The sequence below is a fragment of the Symsagittifera roscoffensis genome, chromosome 3 (genome assembly GCF_963678635.1).
Source record: "Symsagittifera roscoffensis chromosome 3, txSymRosc1.1, whole genome shotgun sequence".
NCBI classification, from domain to species: Eukaryota; Metazoa; Xenacoelomorpha; order Acoela; family Convolutidae; genus Symsagittifera; species Symsagittifera roscoffensis.
In genome coordinates, this window is record NC_087064.1 from 60442629 (window position 1) to 60469793 (window position 27165).

Below are 27165 nucleotides of genomic sequence, written 5' to 3' on the forward strand. Positions count from 1 at the left end.
GAGGGAAATCCTTGACAAGCTTGATGAGTGTGAAGGGAGACTGAGTGAGTTGTTGATCGACTCGGCCACTGATGAAAGTGAAGCGAATTCTCCCATCAAGATGACACCGCAGGACGATAAAGGAGAGGTGGTGTATCTGTCGAGAACCAGGAGAGGGACGATGCGATCAAAATTGGTGATTGATAAAATCAATGCGATGAAAATGAAGTTAGGCAGCAGAGTGATGCCGAGGAGAGTCGGAAAGACGAAGGTGGATTCGGAGATATCGATGAAAGCTGTTAACTCAGCGAAAAGAAAACGAGTCGAAGAGGTCATGGATTTGGGGCAAGGTGATTATCAACTGCCTGGCACAGATAAAATGTTAACTGATGTAGCGATGGTGCCACCCATTCTCATGGCGGGGAAAAAGTCAACAGGTTATAAATCCAAAAGGAGTGACCGCACTCTGACTGTAGGAACCTTGGAAATGGAAATACTCAGCCAATGTGGAGAGAGCGAAGTGAAGGACTTTAAGCCATCTCCCATGAATCACGGAAAGGGAAGTGTCGCAGGACAACTATTACCAGTGGAATATAACCGACTAACAGTTTCGGAGACTGTGTCGATAGATGAACCCACCGGTGGATACATGGAGATGTCAGAATACCGAAACTCGGCTAGAGGGTATGTGATGGCCCTGGAAGACGAAAAAGCCAAGGAGGGTTATCTGGAAACGATGTTGCAAGGCACCACCCTCAAGCAGAAGGCGTACGGGACTTTAGCGTCGTCTGAGATACAGGCAGAAACGATGGAGCAGTTGGTGAGCCTTCCAAGGAAAGCAGTGGTATTAAGGTACTTCGAAGAAGAGATGAGGACCACGCCAAGATTACATGCTCTAGTGGCAGTACCTTACGTAAGAACAGAGTTACAACTCAGGTTCGCCTGGTGCATAATGGGACTGACTCGCGAAGAATATGATTCAGAAGAAAGGAAGAGGTCGAAAGAAGAGAAGGTTTTTCTTATGGCGAACCTGAGGGATCTTATAGTCCAAGAGGGAGCAGCAGTAGCATGTGCGAAGCGGAGAGACGCTCTCTGTTTCATTCGATTCCTGATAGAGCAGATTTCAGTACCTGCATTGAGCACTTGTGTTAAGATGTTGAGGGAAGGCGATGAGCGAGCGAAAGCCTTATTCTTGCTAGCACTGCTGGATATGCAGCAAAATAAACCGATGAGGGTGAACATGAAAGAGCCCGAGGAATTAGAACCCATGAGAAAGATAGACGAAATCAGGAGATTCTCAAACAAGGAGCTGAGACTCGCTAAAGAATCTATGGGGGCACTACCGAAATCCAGTGAGTACTGTGGACCGATCAAGAAGAAATCGTATAGCTACGTATCCGGGATCATAGGGATAGCGTACAACCCTTTCCTGAGTGAAGACATACGCGATTGCTTCTTCGATTACGAGCAGGCGGTGTTGCTAAGATTCTGGACGTCCAGAATTGTAACGATTAAGAACGTTAACAATCCACAGGCCAAATTGGGACTGGTCTTGGAAGAAGAGGTGACTGCACCTTCAGTACCAAAATCTGATAAAAGAGTGGAGTTTGGGTTGGGATTCTCAGATGAATTACTGAGAACGAGCTTGATGGCAGTGTGGGAAATGATGAGGCCATCATGGTGTCCTAGTCCCAACGCTGACTCAATATTACGGGCGACACAAGACGTGCAGAGGGAACTGAATGCAGACTGTAACCTGCGTGACCTCAACATCATATATAATGTGATGATAACGGCCTCTAGGAGCAACGGAGAAGATAAAGTGGAGTTGCCTGACTGGGGACCAGAAGACTGGGTCAAACCTGGTGGCTGTCTGGCGGAAGTCTGTGGACTGGAGGGTCACGTTTGTGGAGGTCTGGACTGTGTGAAGACCCTGGAGAAACAACACAAGCAATTGACGGTATTGTTTGGAAACGTAGTGATGAAACGGAACTGATAGCAGATTGTCATGGAGGAACCGAGGTGAATCTAGTGACCGCACTAGGATTCTACAGCATGTTTAGTTCTTTAGAGTCACTATTGAATCTAGAACAGAAACATGAGATGGTCACAGCCATCAGTGTAGAAGTATTCCCAGGAGTTCTGCAGACTGAGCAGAAATACATAGGAAAGTGGAGGGAAGCAATCGAGACGGAAATGAGCATCAGACACAGTGAGACTTATTGTAGACCATCAAGAGCACGATTTTTGGTGGGTTCAACATTGGCTCCAATGTGCAAGAGCAGATACCCTGTACATTTTGTAGCTGTGGACGTAAACAGTACGAGAACGATCGTGGATCAAGCCTTCTCAGTGCCGAAGTGTGTGAGACTGGCGAGAATGTCCGAGAAGTCTTACGAGTTGCTATGTAAGATGTTCTCAGCAGTTCCAGAGACAACCAAGGAAGAATTGGAGTCGATACTAGGAAAGAAGTTCATGGGATATGTGAGCGGGAACTTCAGTGACTTTGAGAGACAGAAACAGAGAGGATCAACTGTCACAGATTACAATGCAGTAGACGAGAATGATGAAGTCCACCGAGTGATGATGGAAATGGAACCATTACTGGAAGCTTTGGGAAAACGTAATTGGAGGAGCATCATGTTGACACATGACGAGTTTCCCTGCCACTGCTTGCTGCAGACCTGGTGGTATCCCAAGCGTAGTAATCTGATGTTGATCTGGGACTCTGGGTTTACCAGACTCACTCATCACAGCCCACAACAATAGTGATAGTGGAAGCTCATGTGAGAGAAAATAATAGACAGGAGGCACCAACGAGAGAACAATTACGGAAATTAGATTGTCTAAATGATTTAGATCTTTTTGAGACAATGTGCAAAATTCTAAACATTCCGACCGAAGTGAAGAAGATATGGGCAAGAAAACGATTGATGCCATGGTTCAGAGCTAACATGACTGCATGGTTGTACGAATATGCGAAAAAGCATATGTCGAAGCACGGCAGAGTGTACAGTTAATATCAGCTGGACATTGGAGCAGGAGCTTTCAAGCGAGCTCTCGTGACTCATAGGAATGCAGTGACCACCGCTGTGGAAAGAATTTCCAGGACAAGTGAACGTAGTGGAAAGGAGAAGGCAGAGATGTTAAAGGAAGATTTGGAGAGAAATGTGACGTTGTGTCTCCACAACAGCTTCTGCAGGAACAGAGAATCTAACGTGGATCCCCTACCTTGCTGTAAACAGAGGGTAGAAGAGCAGAAGTGTTGGAGGACGGCTTCCAGCAGCGTCAGGATAGCCAATGATGTGCTACAGGACACGGAAACCGAGAGTGCGGAGTCAGTGTCACAGGAGGAGGAAATGGAGCATTGACGAATGACCGAAAAACAAGATGCAAAAAGAGATGAAATTAGAAGAATTTAGAAGTTTTAGAACTTCTAAACGACGAAAAAGAAGAAAACAAAGGAGCAATGAAGAGAAAGTTCAGAATTGTTTTATGTGTGTGAAAAAACTCAAGTGAGAAACCAAGCAACCAAGTTGTAATTGAAAACTGAAACATTTAGTTGAGTTTTGAAATTGTTGCATCTATAAATTTGCATTTTGATTTTAGTTGAGTGGCTTTAGAGACACTTACTTACTATTTATTTAGAAAGGCTTGAGTGAAGGAGCATATTTAAATATTCCAGCCTACATGACTGTTTTTAATCAGCTAGGAGAACTGATCACTTTGTGGTGACATGAAAGGCTTGGGTAATCTCTCGAAGAGGGAGATTGTTTCATTGTTCTTTCTAACCACAGAGTTTCTTAGTTTTAATATTCAGGACAATAAACAAGCAGGATTTCCAAAGGGAAAAAGCATAGTAAGATAATTTTAGCTTATTTGTTGGCAGGACTGTCCTGCAAACCAACACCTTTTAAATCTAAGAGAAAAAGTTTTTAATCAGGACATTGACATTGGAAGTCGGAAAATATGTTTTATCTTAGGTCATATCCTCAATGTGCAGATTAATGAAAGAATTTGAAGGCTATAGTGATGTAGTATGATGCCATTTATATTCTGCAGTGAGTCGGTGTGACGTGGATAAAAGTAATTTCGTGCATGTTGTAAATTTTGTTCGATGACACTGTATCTATTTTACGAGCATTGCGAGATTCAATGAGGACATTGACCGGACTGTCCGGGGAGTATGTGACATTCGATCAGAATGGACAAAATGAAATCTCTGCAGTTTAGAAATTTTTAGCAGCGAGCCTTCCGAGTTAGTGATTTTGAAGGATTAACGACGTTATTCGGATGATTAGTAGAACGGTGAAGGTCAAGATATTCTGATATTTTGAAATTTTAAATTTTCGAAGTGATGATGTAACATTTCTGAGAAACGCCAGAAACGGCCATTTTGGCAAAAGAGCTAAAAAGCAACACAACAACGATAGTCGCACTGACGAAAACAACGAAGATTGTGATAGAAAAACAACAAAGAAAAACAGAAGACCGCTCCGAGTTGCAACTATTGTGTCGCTACAATAGTTGCAAGGCAGTTGCTAACAACGGTGAGGGGTGGAAACCAGCCTTCCGGATTACAGAGAAATCAAGCTTAACGTGCTTGATTCAGTGGATTCGAGAATCCGGAGGGGTTTCGGGACTGAAACCTTTATCATTTTATATAAACTTTTAGCTTCCTTGTCATGTCCTGAACTGAATTTAATTAACATTCGAATTCATTCTACTAAGATGAGAAGCTAGGAGTTGGGGGAAAAGGTTGATCCATCTTCGGTGGAGATGATAATTTTTATCTACTGAACAAAAACAATAATAATTTAATAAATAGTAGTAGCCCTGGTTTTAGGAGTGATCTCGTGGTCTGGGGATACTGAGACCCAGCCATGAGCTCACTATTTCTGCATGTAATTAAGTTAATTTGAGTGTTTTGACCGAAGTCGAAAGCAATAACGTTTTTTTGTCGACCCGATGTTAGAAAAGACCACCGAAAGTACTGGCTTGGTAGAGACGGTGAAAAGCATGTAAAGCTCTGTTTAGACGTTAGCCAGTCGTCTTAGGACCTAGTTTTATTTTCCGTCGATATGTATCTTCCGGGCGAATGTTACATAGATAAAAATCTTCATATCCATCGGTGATGGATCAACCCTTTCCGTCAACTCCTAGCTTCTCATTATCTGAAAATAAACTTGATGCTAAATTGAATTGAATTCAGGATATTCCAAGAAGCTAAGAGTTGGTAAGATAGCCCTCCCGATAGTAGCCCTCCTTATTTTCGTGAATTGCCTAGTAACTATTGTAGCTGTAATTGTTACAACTCGGACAACTCGGAGAGCTCTTCTTCGAATATTGATGAAAATAATTGCTGTCGTTCGCTATAATTGTCACAAGGGTCTTGTTGTGTTAGCAAAAGTTTTTCGTCAAATTTTCGCGCTGCTCACTCGTTCGCTCACGTCTTATCAGAGGTTAAGAGAAGTAGGCCCTATAACAATCGGCTCAAGGGTCCGGGACTCTATCTCTTGTGCTTTTGCACCTCATTATGATGGAGCCACTTCGGTACGCTAAGACAGGGTACATCAAGATCGTGTTACAGTTTAAAGGCTACTACCAAAAAACCCCCCAAATTGTGAAAAAAGCACATCCCCATGGCTAGGTCTCTGAATACCTAAAACACGAAAAGAGTTGGTAAGATAGCCCTCCCGATAGTAGCCCTCCTTATTTTCGTGAATTGCCTAGTAACTATTGTAGCTGTAATTGTTACAACTCGGAGAGCTCTTTTCCGAATATTGATGAATATAATTGCTGTCGTTCGCTATATTTGTCACAAGGGTCTTGTTGTGTTAGCAAAAGTTTTTCGTCAAATTTTCGCGCTGCTCACTCGTTCGCTCACGTCTTATCAGAGGTTAAGAGAAGTAGGCCCTATAACAATCGGCTCAAGGGTCCGGGACTCTATCTCTTGTGCTTTTGCACCTCATTATGATGGAGCCACTTCGGTACGCTAAGACAGGGTACATCAAGATCGTGTTACAGTTTAAAGGCTACTACCAAAAAACCCCCCAAATTGTGAAAAAAGCACATCCCCATGGCTAGGTCTCTGAATACCTAAAACACGAAAAGAATTGGTAAGATAGCCCTCCCGATAGTAGCCCTCCTTATTTTCGTGAATTGCCGAGTAACTTTTGTAGCTGTAATTGTTACAACTCGGAGAGCTCTTCTTCGAATATTGATGAAAATAATTGCTGTCGTTCGCTATATTTGTCACAAGGGTCTTGTTGTGTTAGCAAAAGTTTTTCGTCAAATTTTCGCGCTGGTCACTCGTTCGCTCACGTCCTATCAGAGGTTAAGAGAAGTAGGCCCTATAACAATCGGCTCAAGGGTCCGGGACTCTATCTCTTGTGCTTTTGCACCTCATTATGATGGAGCCACTTCGGTACGCTAAGACAGGGTACATCAAGATCGTGTTACAGTTTAAAGGCTACTACCAAAAAAAAACCCCAAATTGTGAAAAAAGCACATCCCTATGGCTAGGTCTCTGAATACCTATAACACGAAAAATCGTCTACCAAAAAACCCCCCAAATTGTGAAAAAAGCACATCCCCATGGCTAGGTCTCTAAATACCTAAGACACGAAAAAGAAGAAAGCTCTCCGTCCGAATTCAAGAATCCGGAAGGGTCTCGAAGAAGGACCATAAACTGTATCTTACCAACTCTCAGCTTCTTGGAATGTCCTGAATTGAATTCAGAATTCAATTCAGGACATTCCAAGAAGCTAGAAGTTGGTAAGATACAGTTTATATTCCTTCTCCGAGACCCTTCCGGATTCATGAATCCGGACTGAGAGCTGTCTTCTTGACTACCAGGAAGGGTAGCAAAATCCTCCCGATAGTAGCCCTCCTTTTTTCGGGAATTTCCGAGTAACTATTGTAGCTGTACAATCGTTACAACTCAGAGAGCTCTTCTTCGAATATTGATGAAAATAATTGCTGTCGTTCGCTATATTTGTCACAGGGGTCTTGTTGTTTTAGCAAAAAATGTTCGTCTAATTTACGCGCTGTTCACTCGTTCGCTCACGTCACATAAGAGGTGAGACCACCTCAAATTGGTAATTTTTCTTACTCAGAAATGTATTCTGCGTTGTGAATAGTTTAATAATTTTCGGCGTTGCGATTAATCGGCGCTGTGGGAATACACCAGGTCACCTGCGTCGGTACAAAAGTAATCAAATAGGCACAACCGAAAATTCCCCAAGATACTATAATTGCAATCGCCAGTTTAAAATTTCAGCAGTGCGTTGTAGTTTCTTAGTTTACACTGCTGTTCAACAATTTAATCTTCAGAGCTGGTGTCTTTTTTCTTAGTTGCTGAAATCATATCACACAGTGACAACTAGGACAAGAGATGACGAAATTCTGCTGTGGCGAAATGGATGACATTTTTCTCCCCCACGATTGGTCCTGCACTGAGCAGGCCGGGGGCTAATGCAAAAAAAAATATTTAAAAAAAATGGCGGTAACTTCAGTCAACTTAAAACGTTGAATTTGTTACCACTCCCGATGTTTCCTCAGCTGAATGACATTCTTTTGGTTGCTAAAATGAGTACTGAAACTGAGTTCAACCAAAATTTAACAGCTAAAAATGATTTATTGGGAAGAAACTGCGAGATTATTAAATTAAGTAGAACAAGAACCGGAAGAGCAGGATGAAAATTCACGTTCAGAGCTCGTGGAACAAAAAACAGATTGAATGAAATTGTAGATTTCACTAGATGGTTGGGCTAGAAAACAGATTGATTGAAATTGTAGATTTCACTAGATGGTTGGGCTAGAAAAAGTTTGAAGACGATGAGCAATTACAGCCGGCCAACGGTATGTGATTGCAGTGGCTGCAGAAAGGTAACATTCGCCCGAAAGTACACACCGACAAAAAAAGCTAGGTTATAAAACGAGTGGCTCGCGTCTGAACTCAGCTTAACATGCTTTGAACCGTCTCTACCAAGCCAGTTCAATGTGCGGTTCACTAACATTGGATCGAAAAATTCGATACAACTTAAAGGCTATCGGCCAAACCGCGCAAATTAACTTAGTTATATGCAAAAATATTGAGCCCATGGCTGGGTCTCAGTATCCCCAGACCACGAGGTCACCCCTAAAAACAGGGCTACTATTTATTTACTATATTGCTATTGTTTTTGCTCAGTAGATAAAAATCTTCATATCCATCGGTGATGGATCAACCCTTTCCGTCAACTCCTAGCTTCTCATTATCTGAAAATAAACTTGATGCTAATTTGAATTGAATTCAGGACATTCCAAGAAGCTAAGAGTTGGTAAGATAGCCCTCCCGATAGTAGCCCTCCTTATTTTCGTGAATTGCCGAGTAACTATTGTAGCTGTAATCGTTACAACTCGGAGAGCTCTTCTTCGAATATTGATGAAATTAATTGCTGTCGTTCGCTATATTTGTCACAGGGGTCTTGTTGTGTTAGCAAAAGTTTTTCGTCAAGTTTTTGCGCTGTTCACTCGTTCGCTCACATCACATCAGAGGTTAAGAGAAGTAGGCCCTATAACAATCGGCTCAAGGGTCCGGGACTCTATCTCTTGTGCTTTTGCACCTCATTATGATGGAGCCACTTCGGTACGCTAAGACAGGGTACATCAAGATTGTGTTACAGTTTAAAGGCTACTACCAAAAAACCCCCCAATTTGTGAAAAAAGCACATCCCCATGGCTAGGTCTCTGAATACCTAAAACACGAAAAATCGTCTACCAAAAGCCCCTCAAATTGTGAAAAAGCACATCCCCATAGCTAGGTCTCTAAATGTCTAAGACACGAAAAAGAAGACAGCTCTCCGTCCGGATTCAAGAATCCAGAAGGGTCTCGAAGAAGGACCATAAACTGTATCTTACCAACTCTCAGCTTCTTGGAATGTCCTGAATTGAATTCAGAATTCAATTCAGTACATTCCAAAAAACTAGAAGTTTGTAAGATACAGTTTATACTCCTTCTCCGAGACCCTTGAGGAGTTATGAATCCGGACAGAGAGCTGTCTTCTTGACTACCAGGAAGGGTAGCAAAATCCTCCCGATAGTAGCCCTCCTTTTTTCGGGAATTTCCGAGTAACTATTGTAGCTGTACAATCGTTACAACTCGGAGAGCTCTTCTTCGAATATTGATGAAAATAATTGCTGTCGTTCGCTACATTAGTCACAGGGGTCTTGTTGTTTTAGCAAAAGTTTTTCGTCAGTTTTTCGCGCTTTCACTCGTTCGCTAACGTCACATAAAAGGTAAGAGAAATAGGCCCTGTAACAATCGGCTCAAGGGTCTGGGACACTATCTCTTTTGCTTTTGCCCCTCATTATGTTGGAGCCACTTCGGTGCGCTAAGACAAGGGACATCAAGATCGCGTTACAGTTTAAAGGCTACTACCAAAAAACCCCCAAATTGTGAAGAAAGCACATCCCCATGGCTAGGTCTCTAAATACCTAAAACACATGAACACCATTAAAGACAGTGTTTGGAAATTCAAATAAGTACTATTAGTTTTTAAGGGACTTTGGACATTTGATCTATTTCAGGTGGTTCAACCTAAGACCCGCCTTACTTCAACATAACTCAAAAAATGCAATCTAGAAATTAAATTCAGTACTCACAAATTGACTACGGCTCATGAATTGATTAATCAAACTAGTTAAGATAACTCAAGAAAAATTAAGTATTTATTTTAAACTCAAGAAGTTTTATCTACTGGACCACTGGGTGGCTTCACTCGTCGACCTGCCCAAACAAGGTGTTCTTTTGTCCAGTGATGGTTCTTCGCATAAATTCTCGGTGCTCTCTATCGGGAACAAGACATTTCCACTCGAATAGGTTATTATCGGACAACTTGCGAATAGCAATTTGACTTCAGACCGATTTTCTGTCAGTTTTTTTTCGAAACTATTAATCGGCTATTCTAATTTCCGACTTTCCCTTTTCAGCGATAAAATAAAACATGACATGGCCAGTTGAAATTTTTCAAAAATAAAATTTCAACCAAAAATCAAGATAAAACTTCAGGATATGACCGACTGGCACACGCTTTCAGTTGTCGCGAAAAATAAATGGTTACATGTCATGCATACCAAATTCAAAAAGTAAAAAAACACCGTCAGTCCAAATTGTCCCCTCCGAATACGTTCAATGGAACGATTAACACTGTTAACCGTCCAAAACAGTTAGGTCTTCCGCCAAACTGCTTCGAAAAAAAATTCTTTGATGACATGCATTTTCAGTCATTCTGTTCGAATGTCACAAAACTTGAGGAGGAAACTATAGGGAAGTTACTGGGGGCAATAGCACCAGCAGCAGCTAAAAGTTCTAATCTCCAACAGCAACAGCACGTGCGTCTTCTCTGCCGGTCGGTCGAGTTAAAATTTTCGGTTCGAATTGAACTTTTCAAACAATCGAAGTGGCCCTGTCAGGCTGTTTTCTCGCGGTAATAGGAACTAAAAATCAGAGCAGCCAATTTTACAATTGCGGTAACCACACTAGAAAAAAAGACCGTGAACCCACTTGCTATTGGAAATTGACCTGCATAATTAATTCGAGCTAATTTTGTCCGATAATGTCGACAGAACGTGTTTAAGGTTGATATATCCCAAATGGATCAAACAGGCACTTTCTAAAAAAAAACAATAATTTTGATTTGTTCCCAACCGGTTTTAAACTGTTTTCTTGAGTTTCAGGTATTCAGAGACCTAGCATTGGGCAGGGATATAAAAATCAGCAATGCAAGAGACCTAGCAATGGAACAGATATATTGTGGTCATATTATGGTCTTTTCAGTGCATATTAAAAGGCAAGTTGCCAGTGCTGTCAATGGTTTCCTTTTTTACTTGGTCTGCCTATTTGTCCTAATTTCCTAATTCTATCCACTAAATGTCGTGCTTTCATATACGCACGTATTAGGATCCCTACGTTTGCTTTTGTTAAACATTTTTTAGACCTCTCCGGATTGGCGTTCAGACACCCATCCGAATTGCCAAAAAAACAGGACCCCACCGCGTTGGGACCCCTCCGAGTCGGCAAAAACAAGACCCCTTTAGATTGGTAATCCTCCAAATTGGCAAAAATAAGACCTCTCCGGATTGAGACCCCTCTGAATGGGCAAAAACTAGACCCCTCCGGATTGGGATCCCTCCGAGTCGGCAAAGTTGTGACTATTCCGAGTTGTCATAAGTTTAAGCCGAGAGCCTTCGGGATACAGTCTGAGAGGCTGTTATGCAAAACCAACCGACTGGGAAGTGTTCGTTCTGACTTCTGACTTCGAACCCTTCGGGATTGAAGCTAAGCTGCTTATTTAACAATTTCCCTTAACTGGGAGGGGTTTACTAAGTGGCCTATTTCCGACTTGCTTACTAATTTCAAGGTTCCTTAACCCTTCCTTACTATCTGGATCAGCGTTAAAGCACCTAAATCAACTGTTGCTACCGTTTGAGAGGGATATAATGACTTTCCAGAAATGGGTCTACCCTCAAAACTGGTAATTTTGATAAAAAACAACCTAAATAATCTCCTCTGTTCAGATTCTTAAAAAAATCGTTGAATCACGTTTGAACCTTCTTAATTCCTGATCTAAAAGTAAAAAAATGAACTAGGTTGGTCTAGTTGTTTCTGAGTTACGACGCAAAACGTGTTCTGTGCAAATTCAAAAATTTTAAATTTTATAGGTTCCGCCTAACTTTTCTGCAATTTTTGTCCTATTCACCTAAAAGTTTATTGATCTGAGCTCGAAAAGCCTATTTTTTGTTCAATGCAAAAACCCATTATGAAGGCCTTCAGCTGAAAAAAATTTGCTAAAAACAAAGCTATTTCGACCCCTCCGGAATGATGGACCCACTAAACCAAACACATTAATTTCGATTTCACTGGAGCCAGGAAGGTTGTTGGCAAACAGGTTCTAAAACCTGTTGATTCAACAGCGTATGTTGTCCGGACAAAACTTTTTATCACCTTAACTCAAAAACTTCAAAAAGTTTTATTTTTTAGCGGCGTTTTGCTTTTTCAAAAATCACGAAAAATCGGATTTCGGCACCTAATTAGATCCAACCACGTCTGAACTGAATTCAACCAGTTCCACTAATTATTATAGTTAAATTACGCTCTAATTCAAAAACCTATGGCTTTTACCCCTTTGAAAAATTATGGATATCTCAAAATTCAAGATTTGAGTGTGATCAAAAAATCATTATTTTGACTCCAAAAACTAGTCTATTAATGGTCTATTTGATTGAAAACTGTATCGCAAAACTAATACGCTTTGTTTTAATAGTAGTTCTAATAGTATTATTCCCCTCCGGGTCCGTTCAATATCTGAACTATGGTGCTTAACTCGGAAATTTGAAACTCAGCGGAGGGTCACTACAGTGAAGTCACTGTCGAGCCCCCAACAGATTGATATCGCTCTTTCTATACCAAAAAGGATACAGAACTTAAAAACAATACAGTCGGTTGTTGTGGTCTTTGAGAATGCTTCTGCTGCTCTTTGCGCTGCTTGCCGGATCAGTCTTCCACTCTTAACACTTGACTTTTCCGGATTGAGCGCAAATAAGCATTAACGTGCTTAGATACTCAAACAACCCTACAGTACAGGCACCAGAAAAAGGCCAGAGTTTTGATCGGAACAATCCGATTTGATATAAATGCCTTCAACAACAATATATCTAACAACAAACGTGAGGGTCGTATCACATCTCCTCTAGGGGGATGATTTCTACTGATTTTCTATTTCTACTGTTTTTGGTTTTTTTGGTTACTTTTATGTTTTTTTAGGTACTATACTACTTTTTGATTGGTTTCGTATTTTTTAAAGTTTTTCTGGTCATATACCGCTCAGCCTTAAATTTTTGGCTTCAAATATGCTGAAAATTTAAGTCGGGCTTCCGGAAGGCTTCCGAGTTCCCAACAACCTTTCTGGCTCTTGGTTAAAGGCCTTTTTTAGAACCTATTTTGTTCGCCTGATTTTCGCTCTTTCTCAGTTGTGGCGAAAAACAAAACTGTTCAAGGGACCAGGACACTTCCTCTTGTGCTTTTGCACCTCATTCTGTTGGAGCCAATTCGGTTCGCTTAAGACAAGGGACATCAAGATCATTTTAAGGATTAAAGGCTAATACCAAAAAAAAACCAACTCTTGAAAAAATCACGTCTCCTTGGCTAAGTCTCTAGATATCTAAAACACGTGAACACCATTTAACACAGTGTGTGGAAATTCAAGTAAGTACCATTAGTTTTTAAGGGACTGTGTACTTTTGATCTATTTCTGATGGATCAACCTAAAACCCACCTTACCTCAATATAACTCTATAAAATGCACTCTAGAAACTAAATTCAGTACTCACATATTGACTACGGCTCATGAATCGATTAATCAATTAGTTAGGATAACTCAAGAAAATTTAAGTATTTATTTTAAACTCAAGAAGTTTTATCTACTGGACCACTGGGTGGCTTCACTCGTCGACCTGCCAAACAAGGTGTTCTTTTGTCCAGTGATGGTTCTTTGCATAAATTCTCGGTGCTCTCTATCGGGAACAAGACATTTCCACTCGAATATATTATTATCGGACAACTTGCGAATAGCAACTTGACTTCAGACCGATTTTCTGTCAGTTTACCTGCAATTATTAATCGGTTCTTCTAATTTTCTGACTCTTTTCAGTTGCTGCCCAGCATTGAAGTCTGAAACACCATAAAAACAAAAAAAATAGTTTAATACTCGATCGGGTTGATCGGATATCTATGCTAAATAAATCCTTTAAAATTTTATAATCAGCTGACTGTTTTGACAAACGTACTCGAAAGAAATTGGATGCCTGATTCGGGGGCGTTGTGAGTATGTTCAGATAGCACTGACATCTTCAAGTACAACTGGGAATTTTAACTGGGTGAGGGGACAAGGTGACAGACAGGATCAAGTCTTCATAGGATCAGGACACCGAGCAGCAGGGCAGAATTAGGACCAAAACGACTAGAGAGCATTTCAAGAAGGAGCATAAAGACTGCACCTTTCAAAGTTTATCTTTTAAACAGGCCCAATGAATGTAATTTTGATTAAAAACGTTTGCTACCACTTTTTTGACTTGAGAAAAAGTTTTTTATTTTGAGCACAGCTTGGAAACAGGCACTACGGATTTTTTTTTGTTAATTTTAGAATTCAGCTAAGTTCAGTTGCTGCCAAGTTGGTCAACAAGAACCCAACATATTTAATAAGTTGATGGGATACGATCAGCTTGCATTTTTTTGGATGGAAACTGTTCATGATAGGATACAACCTCAATTTTTTCCCCATAACAAAAACTATGTTGGCTGATTACGACCTTGATTGAACTCAAACATCTGAGTCGAAAACACTTTTTACTCTTAACTGAACTTATTTTATTTTTTACTTAACTTTTGTCCAACACACGTTCTCTCCAAAAACCCATTTATTCAAAAAAAGGCATTCTTTTCTGTGTAAAAACAAAAGTTTCTCATGCTCTATGAAACTTTCACTTAAAGGGTCTAAGTTGAAAAACCCAAATCTAAGTGTTTTTTGACCCAAATGGATCTCTCAACACAATTTTGGCATAAGAATGTAGTAAAGAACAGAGACTTCAATGAGCATCAGAGACTTTGGATCAGTGCTGATGATTGGGGAGTAGCTGGTTCTGATGAAATGGACTATCTGGAGATTATGGGTTCCAACCAACATTTGCTAGTTTCTTTTCTTCAAAACTTTAGAGCCGTAATCTTGATTGCGTAACAATGTAAACTGTTTAACCAATTGAAAAAAAAAACAAGAACCCCAAAGACACAAAATCACTTAATGTTTCAGCAGCAAAAAGTTTTAGCTATAGTTAGAGTATTGAGTCATTTTTTATTTTTCAAACATACAATCTCAATTCTCAACTTATGCACAATTCTTGCGGCAAAAAAATTAAATGCTACTGAAACTTTCTCAAGTACTAATTTTCAGATCAGCAACTACACCACATCCTATTGTTATTCACGCCGCTTGAAAATAATCTGAGATTTATAAAAAATTTGAAATATTTTTGTCTGTTGAGAAACTTGAGACAATCGAAACATACCCACATTTAGCCGAGAACCTTGAAGCATATCTATAACAATAGATATGCTTCCGTTTTACTACTCAAGAACCTTCTGTTGTGAAGGGGGAGAGCAGTTGAAAAGGAAAACATTGTTATTGTTTTAGCAGCATACGAAATCGCTTAACCTTCTAGCAGCAAATTGTTTTAGTTATAATTAGAGTTTTGAGACAGTTTTTATTTTTCAAACCAACATAATATCTCAATTCTCAACATGGCACAGTTTTGATATCGAAAATGATTCAAACACCGTGCCCTTTTCAGATGCGGCTTTTTAATCAAGAAATCTTCACACTTTAAACTCAATGTATTTTTAAAATATCGGTTGAAAATGGAAAGGCGTCATTAGCTAGCAATAGAGTACAGTGCTGATTTAAATTATCTGGACAAAAACAACAAAACAAGAAGTTTCAAACACGTTTTTTGCAATTTGGGTTAAGAATAGACAAGAAATGAAGAGAACAAAAGCTGCTTAGGTTTTCAGCAGAACTAATATTGTGCAATTTTTTCTCCAAAATTCTCAACCAAAATTTTCCCCCAAATGTCGGTCAGCTTAGCTTTGTTTCGATCGATCAAAAATGACGCTGAAACCACTTTGGTAATTGATTTGAAATATAAATCACAAAAGCCTCTTACACAGCCCAACAAGTTTCCAGAAAACTTAAATTTCCGAAAACTTGAGCAAATTGTTTTAAATTTGTTTTTAAGCAAAAATTTTGGGTTTTTTATAAGAAAATTACATTTCTTGACTCTTTGATCAATCAAAAAAAGCCAAAATGACCAAATTTTGGGGATAAAATTTGCTTGGAAATTTCGGAGACAAAATTGGCCAATATTAATTCCGCTGAATTTCTGAGCAACTTTTGTTTTCTTTCTTTTTGTTTAATCTGTTCCAAACTCGAGAAAATCAATTTCCACCAATACCTAAAAAATACAATGAGTTTGAAAGTGTTCAGCTTTCTTGATTAGAATTCCGCATCTGAAAAGTGCACGGTGGTTGAATCATTATCAATATCAAAATCGTGCAATGTTGAGAGTTGAGATATTATGTTGGTTTGAAAAACAAAAACTGTCTCAAAACTCTAATTATAACTAAAACATTTTGCTGCTAGAACGTTAAGTGATTTCGTATGCTGCTAAAACAATAACAATTCTCTCCTTTTCAACTGCTTTTCCCCTTCACAACAGAAGGTTTTTGAGTAGTAAAACGGAAGCATATCTAGTGTTATAGATATGCTTCAAGGTTCTCGGCTAAATGTGGGTATGTTTCGATTGCCACAAGTTTCTCAACAGACAAAAATATTTCCATTTTTTTTTAAATCTCAGATTAGATTCAAGCAGCGTCAATGAAAATAGAATGTGGTGTAGTTGCTGATCTGAAAATTAGTACTTGAGAAAGTTTCAGCAGCATTTAATGTTTTTGCCACAAGAATTCTTAAAACTCAAAAAAAAATACAGGGTTCCCTCTGTAATTTCCAGTTTTGAGGTGAGCAAATCTCCTAAAATGATTTTTGACAATTGCAACTTCTGACGGAATCCTTTTTGAGCTGATTTTTTTTCTGCTTTTTTCCAATTTAAAATGAACTTAATCTTCAAAATGAATTAAAACTTGTAAAACAAATAGATACATGCTCGACCTATGTTTCGATTTTCTCGACCAGAACTGGTATATTTCGACTTTGCCCGACTAAGTATCGACTATCTCGATAAAAATCGGGTATGTTTTGACCTTGTGCTTGACTTAAAATTGCATTTTGACCGCGGCATTTCAGTAGCAAAACTGCACTTACAAGACTTTCAAAGTCGAAACATAAGTCGAGCACCTCGACCCGAGACTGTCTCATTTGTTAATATCGCACACTTTTGTTTTCAAAACTGATTAAATTTCTGGGAACTCAAATTTCCTCGTTGCACAAGAGTAATTTTGAAAAGTGTAGCGCTTTGTCGATCAAAATACAACATCTAAAAGTGATAGCCGATGATGTGAAAAAATCTTCATAATTAAACTTACGAGCTTGAAAATTGACTAAACAGAGAAACGAGTTTTTTCTTAAATATATTTTGACAATCGCTACGTAAAAACTACCTGGTTTCATTTAATTTTTTTTGAGGCAATTATTATCAATGAATTTGTTGCAGATTTATATCAATCAAAAACAAATTTTTCTTGAGCAACTACCAGGAACAATTAATTCGTGGAACATCTCACGTCTAAGGATTTATTTAAATTTGTCTCATGTCGCAATCGGTGTCGGTTTGAATTCGAGTTAATAGATATCACCCCCTTTTTCTGGTCGTAATCATCTTCCCTGCATATAATCGGCGTCACTAAATACTGGAAAAAACTGAGTTGTCAGTCTGTTAAAGTGTCCACTAGTCAATCGACCATCCATTCTTTCTCGGGAACTTTTCCGTTGCACCTGTTTTATCTGTTGTGTTTGTACGAGCAAGATAAAATTATTTATGATTATTTTTGTTTTTCACTAGTCATTTAAAAAAAACTTTCATTAAAGTCGTGAGTTATGACCTTTAACCTGTACTCATAGAGTAATTTCAGATAAGGTACACCGTTTGTTCGTCACGCTATCTTGTTTTCGGCCGGATAGATTCTTGCAACTTCTTAGTCTAATACCAAATTTAATCTTACTCTTATATCTCCTAGTCTCAATAGATCTAGTGTACACCGGTTTATGCGAATTAGTTTCCAGAATGAGAACAACTGTATTCTAAGTTTAATTCAAATTGCTCTGGTGCTGAAACTACAAGTAGCTTCAGCACCTACAAATAAGTGTCAATGTTAGAGATGGAATATGATTGGTTAGTTGGTAATTTTTTATGGTGGTAATTTATCAATAATATAAGTGGTTTATAAATACTAGTTTAGAACTGGTTCCAGTTTTATCGACTGCGGCTATTTGAGGCGTTAAGTCTAGAGTGCGAGCTGTTAATGATCATTAACAATCATATCATGAATGTCGATTTGTGACTTCTTGATATCTCAAATGTAAATATGAACACTTTTTAACATTTGACTGTAAGATAAAGTTGGGAACTAAATATGAGAAACCATGCAATTGAAAGCTCAAAAGACTAAAGGTTCGGCAATCATTGTCATCGTGACCAAAATATTTTGATGTGCACAATGCTCTCCGCTTGACAAGGGATCTGGACGCCTCTACCAGTGCTCCACATCATTTTCATCCAGGTTTTCAAAAAGGACAGGACCAGGCAAGATCTTTCCAAAACTTGTACTAGCCTTCATACAATATACATACGAAAAAAAACAAATAGTTACGGCCGCCTTTCATTGTTGTATTGGCTGCAAATACGAGTTTGATTTGATATTGTACTCAAAAATGTGTGAGGCAATTTTTACTCAGAGCACTGCAGCCAGTTGTTTTTCTCAAAAGTTGTGATTTAAACAAATGTACATAAAGGGCGATTTCATATCTTGCTTTATCATTTCATACTTCATACAGTTTTATTTTATACGTCAGAATGCTTTTCATCAAAGTTGTTTAATTCGTTCTTTGCTGCACTAATTTAAAATACTGAAAAACTCCTCTGGGAAACAAGGATAGATTTTGAAGAAAAAAAGAAGCCTTTTTTGCATTTTTAAGCTTTGTATTCCTGACCCAACATTCACTTAGATTTTTTTTTTAAAAGCGCTGTAGAGTTTATAACTCATCTAAGCATAACAGACAAAAATAAGTTTGTTAAAAGTTCTTTAAGTTTTGAAAAAAGGAACAGAAATAAACAGTACGCGTATTAAGGTTTCTTAATCAATGTAATAAGGTTTTCAAAGTCAGTTGAGTTTCTCTATTGGCTTCACAAAAGTTTCTACTTACTCACACACAAACAAAATTGCTATCAAAATCAAAATTTGAGGATTAATGGCTTTAACTCATATAGACTAACAAAACCTTTTTGGGCAATATCACGAACGATATTTTTTATATAATAAACGCGGGCTGTCGTCAGGAACGGTGCGAGCGATGCCACGGCATTCTACGACGAAGACTACAACGACTTACAACATCCACTTCAACAAGATGTTTTTCAATTTCTTGGAGCTTTGTTACCTTACAAATTCATTTCAAAGCTTGTTTCGAACTTTATACTGGTCGCCTTCCAGCCTTACTATTTTGTTCGTCAGATCTAACGTACGTCTTCAAATTTGGTTCCGCCCAGCTTTCATCTCGCTGGCTAGTCATCTCTAGCTTTAAACGTTTGCTCCTCAGAGCAAACATTGCTTTTCAACAGTATTCGTGCTTGTGTATTTCACAGCAAAGCTTTCTTCAAATTAACCATTTACCACTGGTTTTCCCTTGTTTGCCCTAGGACACTACTTCCCTTTATCTACTTTGTTTTGTTGGTCGGCTACGCAATGACTTCTAAAGCTAACAAACTTATGAGCCAATGGCACTGTCGATATCGTTCATTAGAAGAACTTGAACGTCAACTGACATCCGAAATTGCTTCTTCCCAATTAGTCGACGATGTTAAGGTTTCCCAGAAATTGAAAGTATTGCTAATAAATTAGCTTCCTTTTCCTCTGACGAAGTCAACGACTGTTTAGAATATACTTCTACATTGCGCAATTGAAAAAGCAAAGCAATTAAGCCAGTGAAAAAGTACGAGAAGACTTGCATCGGAGACGATACATCATTCAATAGTAGCTTTGTTGCTCCAGCTGAAAACAATTCCATTGCTTCTTTTGCACCAGTGTGTAGTTCCAAAGTTAACTCAGTTGCTACAACAATAATAACCGCAAGCCGGTGTTCATTTACAAGTGAAACAACCAGTGTCCGAATGTCTCGTAACGAACAGAGGTACTCCATTTTGGACCAAGGTCCATCAAAACGCGTGACACTTCAAGATTGCAACTCTTCTGTAGATGGGAACCTACTTAGATCTCCACACGATTCAAGCATCTTTCTCAGCTCTCCTTATGGAGCAGAGGCTCCAATAACAAAAGAGATGACGCGAGATTTTATTCATTTCACTAGAACATCCACTGAGCCTTCACAACACATTGAAGGCTTGTATAATTCAAGTTTGAAAAACTTTCCTCACTCCAATTCTGCATCCCAGAATTATGAATTTTTTCAAGGTCAGACTCAAACCTTCGACAGTCCGTTGCCAACCGCTACAACTAATAACCCTTTTCGGTCAAGCACACAATATGGTCATTGATGGACCTCAACTGACGAAATGAATATCAAACAAAGTTCGCAGCCCATGTTGATTAGTTTGTCTAATCCACAAGACACGTCATCTGCTTATAGCTTGAAGGGTTTCAAACTTCCCGATATACGTCTATCGAAATTGAGACAAGTTAAGATAAGATAAGTTAAGATAACTCAAGAAAATTTAAGTATTTTTTTTAAACTCAAGAAGATTTATCTACTGGACCACTGGGTGGCTTCACTCGTCGAACTGCCCAAACAAGGTGTTCTTTTGTCCAGTGATGGCTCTTCACAAGAATTCTCGGTGCTCTCTATCGGGAACAAGACATTTCCACTCGAATAGGTTATTATCGGACAACTTGCGAATAGCAACCTGACTTCAGACCGATTTTCTGTCAGTTTACCTGCAATTTTTAATCGGTTTTTTAAATTTTTTGACTCTTTTCAGTTGCTGGCCAGCATTGAAGTCTCAAACACCATAAAAACAAAAAAAAATAGTTTGATACTCGATCGGGTTGATCGGACATCTATGATAAATAAATCCTTTAAAATTTTATAATCAGCTGATTGTTTTGACAAACTTACTCGAAAGAAATTGGATGCCTGATTCGGGAGCGTTGTGAGTATGTTCAGATAGCACTGACATCTTCAAGTACAACTGGGAATTTTAACTGGGTGAGCTGACAAGGTGACAGACAGGATCAAGTCTTCATAGGATCTGGACACCGAGCAGCAGGGCAGAATTAGGACCAAAACGACTAGAGAGCATTTCAAGAAGGAGCATAAAGACTGCACCTTTCAAAGTTTATCTTCTAAACAGGCACAATGAAGGCAATTTTGATTAAGAACGTTTGCTACCACTTTTTCGACTCGAGAAAAAGATTTTTTTTTTAGCACAGTTTGGAAACAGGCACTACGGATTTTTTTGTTAATTTTTAAGTATCTCGTATGGGTAATTTTAGAATTCAGCTATGTTTTAACTTGTAAAAAATTTCATCAAGAATTGAAAGCTTTTAATGACAAACAATTAGTTTTTTTTTCAAATCGACGTAAAAAATTGGACGTTTCCTATTAAATTTTTTGTCATACGAGCGTTTGCCTTGCGTATATTAGAGTTCTTTGATAAAACAAAGTTTTATTATATGAAACTTTCAATTTAAAAAAAGAATGCTTTTTGTTCATTTTTTAGGATCAAAAAAATCTTCTGATAATTACGCTATTTACGCTTGTTTTTCCTTTGAACTTTCCAAACAATTTGAGAAAACATTTTAAGTATTATATTCTTTTTTGTTAAGTACAAAAAACCTGAATGTGCCAGAAAAAATTGTCTCCCTCCAAAGTCAGAATATCATAATTTCAAGTTTCTAAAGATGTGATCTGAAGCAAAAGTTTTAAAATTTTCTTCCCCAGAACTGTCATTATTCAATTTTTGTTCATTTTTAAGGACGAAAAACCTCAAATGGTATTTACACGTTTCAGGAGAAAAAATTTTCTTTCTCTGAAATTTTAAAAAACATCCTGAGAAACCAAATTATAACATTATGTTCTGAATAGTTTTGAACTACACAAATCTTTCAATTTTCCAACGTTTGTTTTTGGTTAAAAGTGATTTTTTCGTAGATTTAAATCTCGTTAGTTCAGATCTGGAACAAAATTTTCGAAATTGTGTTTCTCAAAATGATGTTTTTTCAGTTTTTATTTTAAAATTTTATCTTAAAAAAGAAACTGAGTACTTGCAATTGAATCAACCTTTTTTTCCCGACTATATACATCGACAGTTTAGTTTCAAACTTCAGAATTTTGTTCCTCAAAAAGATCGCGCTTCTTTTTCAATCTAAGTTTTCATTGGATCTACTTAACAATCTCCATCCCTTTCAAGAAAGGGGGGAGATTGTTATGTAGATCTAAAGGTTCGATTTTTCAACCAATCAGAGAGCAGCAAAATTAAAATTCTCAATAGAAAGCTCAGTGCTAATTGTTTATATTTATTTATAGGGGTGGAGAATCTTAAGTAGAAACTATGCGGGGATGGGATTGTTAAGTAGATCCGTTTTCATTTAAAAACTCAAGTACTTTTTTTTGAATCAACCATTTTTTTGTTAAACACATTATTTTTTTTGAATGAATTGGATGAGACAACCAAAAGTTCATTTTTTGGTTTTTTGATTTTTCATTTATATCTGAACATAAACCTGATGGAAAATTGTTTATATTATGTACTTACGCACTGTTTATATACATAATTTTTATCTAACTGAAAATAAAATAAATCTCCTAGAGAAATAAAGATCCCTAACAGTACAAAATTTGTTAAGAACTGAAAAAACTCATACTCAAAACGACTATGAAACAAGTAAAAAATATATTTAATAAATTGATGGGATACGATCAGCTTGCATTTTTTTTGGATGGAAACTGTTCATGATAGGATACAACCTCAACTTTTTTCCCCGTAACAATAACTTTGTTGGCTGATTACGACCTTGGTTGAACTCAAACATCTGAGTCGAAAACACTTTTTACTCTTAACTGAACTTATTTTATTTTTTACTTAACTTTTGTCCAACACACGCTCTCTCCAAAAACCCATTTATTCAAAAAAGGCATTCTTTTCTGTGTAAAAACAAAAGTTTCTCATGCTCTATGAAACTTTCACCTAAAGGGTCTAAGTTGAAAAACCCAAATCTAAGTGTTTTTTGACCCAAATGGATCTCTCAACACAATTTTGGCATAAGAATGTAGTAATGAACAGAGACTTCAATGAGCATCAGCGACTTTGGATCAGTGCTGATGATTGAGGAGTAGCCGGTTCTGATGATATGGACTATCTCGAGATTACGGGTTCCAACCAACATTTGCTAGTTTCTTTTCTTCAAAAGTTTAGAGCCGTAATCTTGATTGCGTAACAATGTAAACTGTTTAACCAATTGAAAAAAATAAGAACCCCATAGACACAAAATCACTTAATGTTTCAGCAGCAAAGTGTTTTAGCTATAGTTAGAGTTTTTCTCCGAATTAAATTTTTTCTCCGAAATCCTCAACCAAAATTTTACCCCAAAAGTCGGTCAATTTGGCTTTTTTTCGATCGATCAAAAATGACGCTGAAACTACTTTGGTTATTGATATGAAATATAAATCAAAAAAGCCTCTTACACAGCCCAACAAATTTCCAGAAAAATTAAATCTTCGAAAACTTGAGTAAATTGTTTAAAAGTTGTTTTTAAGCAAAGACTTTGGGTTTTTTTATAAGAAAATTACATTTCTTGACTCTTTGATTAATCAAAAAAAGCCAAAATGACCAAATTTTGGGGGTAACATTTGATTGGAAGTTTCGGAGACAAACTTGGCCAATTTTGAACCCGCTGAATTTCTTAGCAACTTTTGTTTTCTTCTCTTTTTGTCTAATCTTATCCAACTCGAGAAAATCAATTTCCACCAATACCTAATAAATACAATGAGTTTGAAAGTGTTCAGCTTTCTTGATTAGAATGCCGCATCTGAAAAGTGCACGGTGGTTGAATCATTATCGATATCAAAACTGTGCCATGTTGAGAATTGAGATATTATGTTGGTTTGAAAAATAAAAACTGTCTCAAAACTCTAATTATAACTAAAACAATTTGCTGCTAGAAGGTTAAGCGATTTCGTATGCTGCTAAAACAATAACAATGTTTTCCTTTTCAACTGCTCTCCCCCTTCACAACAGAAGGTTCTTGAGTAGTAAAACGGAAGCATATCTATTGTTATAGATATGCTTCAAGGTTCTCGGCTAAATGTGGGTATGTTTCGATTGTCTCAAGTTTCTCAACAGACAAAAATATTTCAAATTTTTTATAAATCTCAGATTATTTTCAAGCGGCGTGAATAACAATAGGATGTGGTGTAGTTGCTGATCTGAAAATTAGTACTTGAGAAAGTTTCAGTAGCATTTAATTTTTTTGCCGCAAGAATTCTTTAAACTCAAAAAAAATAAAGATTTCCCTCTGTAATTTTCAGTTTTGAGGTGAGCAAATCTTCTAAAATGATTTTTGACAATTGCAACTTCTGACGGAATCCGTTTTGAGCTGATTTTTTCCAATTTAAAATGAACAAAAATCTTCAAAATGAATTAAAACTTGCAAAAAAAAAGAAAGATATGCTCGACCTATGTTACGACTTTCTAGACCAGAACTGAGTATATTTCGACTTTGCCCGACTAGGTTTCGACCATCTCGACAAAAATTGGGTACGTTTTGACTTTGTGCTTGACTTAAAATTGCAATTTGACCGCGGCATTTCAGTAGAAAAACTGCACTTACAAGACTTTCAAAGTCGAAAAATAAGTCGAGCACCTCGACCCGAGACTGTCTCATTTGTTAATATCGCATACTTTTGTTATCAAAACTGATTAAATTTCTGGGAACTCAAATTCCTCGTTGCTTGGGAAGCCCTTCACATTTCAGCCAGTGCTTAATACAAATAGTAATTTTGAAAAATGTAGCGCTTTGTCGGTCAAAATACAACATTGTTTGCCGATGATGTGAAAAAATCTTCATAATTAAACTTACGAGCTTGAAAATTGACTACACAGGTGAGAAACGAGTTTTTGTAAAATTATTTTCTGACATTCGCTACGTAAAAACTACCTGGTTTCATTTAATTTCTTTTTGAGGCAATTATTATCAATGAATTTGTTGCTGATTTATATCAATCAAAATTAAATTTTTCACGAGCAACTACCAGGAACAAGTACTTCTTGGAACATCTCACGTCTAAGGATTTATTTAAAATTGTCTTATGTCGCAATCGGTGTCGGTTTGAATTCGAGGTAATAGATATCACCCCCTTTTTCTGATCGTATTCATCTTCCCCTGCATATAATCGGCGTCACTGAATACTCGAAAAAACTGAGTTGTCAGTCTGTTAAAGTGTCCACTAATCAATCGACCATCCAATCTTTCTCGGGAATTTTTCCGTTGAACCTGTTTTATCTGTTGTGCAAGAACAGATAAAATTATTTCAGATTATTTTTGTTTTTCACTAGTCATTTAAAATTTTTTAAATAAAGTCGCATCGAGCGCGGCTAATTAAGGCTTTTAGACTATATTGCGAGCGCCTATTAATTCGACGAAATCTTATAATTGCTTTAAGCGCGGTGAAGTATCATACTATTTAAAAATTTCTGCCCGAGCAAAAAGTATGATAGCACCAAAATTGCTTTAAAAAGCACCTTGTATTATTGAAATTAGACAACGATCTAGCCCATTGTTTTAAACTCCATATATTAAACATTAAGCTTCTCTGAAGAATTAACTCGACGGCTAAACATATAATACATTTGTACCTTGTAACGAGTCTTTCAGTTTTGCAATTGAGGATTAGCCTCTAGGATCCTTCCTTTTCTTTGATTTTCTTTTTCATTTACGGGTCCAACTAATTATTTGAACAAGATTTTATTATTTCAAAAGCAACTTTTTCTCATGTTTCCTGATTTTTTTTCCGAAACTTTATCTGATCAGATGGAATTTTGGGTGGCCAGTCAACGAGCAGATTAGTCTTAGATCAGAAAAGTTTAAGAGCAGAAAAAGGGTTTAAGAGCACAAATTTTGATTTATAAGGAAATAAAGTATACCTTAAATGAGTAATTTCATCTAATTTTTAAACAATTTTTAGAAAAAATTTCTAATTAATTTTTCAGTACTATGCATATTCTGTTCATTTGATAACATTGACAATTCTATAGCTTGTCCTACTGATTACTTTATGAAAATCAAAAATTTTCGGTTTTTCAGCTCTTAGACCATTCTTTTTAATGATCCACCTCCAAATTTTGTGGTCATTAATTCCTTAAAAGCAAAGGCATTAAGTAGTGTAAAAAACTTTCTTGCTTCGTCCACTATGGAAGGAGTTGTGAAAAACAAACGAAAATCAAACTTTGCATAGTCAAATTTGAGCATAAACTACGCTAGTGGACAACAATAGGCGCAAATTCAGGATTTTATTCTATAAACTGCCTATTTTCAATTTCCATATTGGACAACACTTCCTTTATAATTCAGTAAAATTTTTAAATATAACAAGAGCAAATGATCAGAGCTACGTTCTTTGAAACAATCAGTATTTAATTTCATTGACTTACCATGGTATTCCGGGTCTGAAAAGGCCAGTTTTTCTCATCTGCACCAAGTTTTGCCTCGTTTGAATTCTTTCTTGAATGAGCGCAGTAATAAAAAATTTTTCAAGCGACGTGAAACTTTCTCAGCGAGAAAATGGAAACAATCAGCAAGAAAATTGAAACAATGAAAAGCTGACTAAAATTGAACGTTTCTTACTTTTTCACGCGAAGTAGAAACAATTTTTATGCAAATGAGTTACTTTTGGAATTTTTATACCCTGATATCTCTGGTAAGTCATTGAAACCAAATAATGATAGTTTCACAGAGAATAGCTCTGATCAGTTGTTCTTTATCTAATTTAAAATGACAGAAAAAAAAATTTTTTTTTCGAAAGAAATGTTGTTCAAAATGGACATTGAAAACCTGCAAATTAGAAAGTTATATCCTGAAATTGCGCCTAATTTTGATCACAGTGTATTTTTGAAATAAAACCCTCAACAATCTCATTGGATTGCACTACAAATTGGACCAAAGAAAACGAACAAAGTTCAAATTTTCTCCAGTGGCTTCCTCTTCTCTGTATTGGATTTCATTGTTAAAATTCCTTTGACCTCCATATAACTGGTAGAGAAAACTTTTTTTTTATGAAAGTTTTTGTTTTTGATTTTAAAATATATCTCAAAAGAGTCCCTTTAAAAGCAAAAGTGGCCGATTGCTATGCAAGTAGCACAGATTGTTTTGACTACAATACGACTTTTATTTAAATTCCAGCCATCTAC

General features: G+C 37.4%; 1 protein-coding gene across 1 annotated transcript in view; it reads right to left on the reverse strand.

The window, feature by feature from the left end:
- The window catches only part of LOC134842708 (heterogeneous nuclear ribonucleoprotein K-like), a 432138-nt gene extending 417911 nt beyond the window's left edge, over window positions 1-14227 (reverse strand). Inside the window, exon 1 of the mRNA XM_063859166.1 lies at window positions 14214-14227. The gene's annotated coding sequence lies outside the window, so the exon portion shown is untranslated. The remainder of the gene's footprint in view (window positions 1-14213) is intronic.
- Window positions 14228-27165: the final 12938 nt, after the last annotated feature.